This window comes from Eutrigla gurnardus, assembly GCF_963514095.1.
Source record: "Eutrigla gurnardus genome assembly, chromosome: 8".
NCBI classification, from domain to species: domain Eukaryota; kingdom Metazoa; phylum Chordata; class Actinopteri; order Perciformes; family Triglidae; genus Eutrigla; species Eutrigla gurnardus.
In genome coordinates this window covers 7,050,020-7,052,108 of record NC_139922.1, presented here as the reverse complement: position 1 = coordinate 7,052,108, position 2,089 = coordinate 7,050,020, and positions in this window count along the sequence as shown.

The window sequence follows — 2,089 nt, the reverse complement described above, 5'->3', positions numbered from 1 at the left end:
TGAGTGGTGTTGGAGCACTATGTTAAATCTGTCCTTGATTTCTACTAGAAGCCTGAAACTAGATTTTGTGAATTGGTTTAAATGGTCTTCTTAGTTTATCCTTCAGTTTTCTTGCCTGGATCCAGACCTTTGAATCCACCCACTCCACCGAGATGGAAACAACTCTGTCCAATATCAGGCATATCAAGTGTGTCAACTCAACTCATCAAATTGATTTCTGTTAACTGTTACAGTCCAGGCTTTTTACAGTAGTAAATCCCTTTTTGTTGGCTAATTGTCATGTCAAACAACACAACAATTTATGCTGAATAAAGGTGAGCTTCCTGTTACCTTCTAAGTTTTAATAAAACTACAATGATTGTTCATCAAATGTATGTACATTCTGAGTACTATATCCTAATTGTATGGGCTCGATATAAAAAAGTGTACACTGAGTAACACTTCAAGAAAACAGTCAAATACACAAACCTATTTTGAGTATGAAACCTTAGTAGTAGGTTACGTGAAAACAGTAGTTCCCTGACCGGGAATCGAACCCGGGCCGCGGCGGTGAGAGCGCCGAATCCTAACCACTAGACCACCAGGGACCCGCGCATGTAATGAAAACATGGGCTTAAAGTACGTGGGGGACATGTCCCCCGCACTTCCCGTATCTGTGTCATCTGTCCCCCGCACTTTTTACAGCCATTACAACCATTCAATTATTTTTTTTATTTTTTTTTTTAACACGTGGAAATGCGTTTTTTCCGAGCCGCCTATGAACGCACCATGTGCAGAAGGAGCCAGGCGGCAAACACCGCTGTCATGTTGTGATTGCGACGTTGATTCCGATCTTGTTCAGCAAACCAGCAGCCAAGAGGCAAAAAACGTCACTGTTTTTTCCAAACAAACATGTAAGTTGAGTATTGCTGTTGCATGTAGATAATGTTTAGCTAACTGGTAGCTATGTTATATTGCTTGCTAGGTGCAGATGTGGTAGTAACTAGTTACATTTACTGCTTTACATTTACTTGAGTAACTTTTTGCACTCTTTAGGAGTTTTACTGCACATTACTTTTTGCTTTTACTTGAGCAATATAATTCTGGGGTAACAATACTCTTACTTGACTACAACTTTGGCTACTCTACCACCTCCTCCTTAATTTCTGCACAGAACTTGTGCTCACTATTGTTTTGCGCATATTTTTTTTAGTTTATTTAATAGAAACAGCAGGGTCAGGGAGGAGAAATGGACCAGAGGCCAGCAACAGCAGGAATGAACAGGGAGGGTCTTCACAGCAGGTGAGGAGAAATTATAACCCAAGTCCTTAGAACGTCTGTTATCACTGGCTGAGAGAAAATATTGAAAGCATAAAAGGGACTTTGAGGTTAAATTCTACAACAATTTCACTATAACTAGTGTATTCCTAATTCTATTTCAAAATGTTGCTTTCCACATTTTTTAATCTGTATTGCCACAAAAGAAAGAGCAAGGTGAGAGAGGAGACAGTGGACCAGAGGCCAGCAAGGATGATCATGCAGGGCAGGTGAGAAGAGAATATAACTAGCCGAGAAAATATATCGATAGCATAAAAGTGACTTTGCGATTAATTTCCACAGCTATGTCACCACTACTATTCTTAATTCTATTTATAAATTTTGCTTTGCACATTTATTATCTGGCTACTTACCCTGTAGATGTTAGAGAGTCATTCTGTGTCAACTCAACCAGAGTTTGGCAGCTTTAGATTTTGATAGTATGTAATAAGAACTAAAGTCAGTCCCCTGGTGCTGTGCTGTTTGTGGTTATGTGGTTCTTTAGCCACTAAGGAGAGGTGCAATTGAATGCGAGAGGATGATAAATCACTCATTAGACCATTAGACCCTCACTTCTGAAATAATGGCTACGCCCCTGAGTGAAAGGCTTAAAAACAACTTTAAATTAATATAATTTTTCGATTTTACAACGAAGGAATACCACCAGGTAACATCAGTAAGAGATTTTTTTTAATTAAACAACTGGCTCATTTAGTTCTCCCCATGGGAGCGTGGGTTCTCTCCGGGTTCTCCGGCTTCCTCCCACAGTCCAAAGACATGCAGGATGGGGATA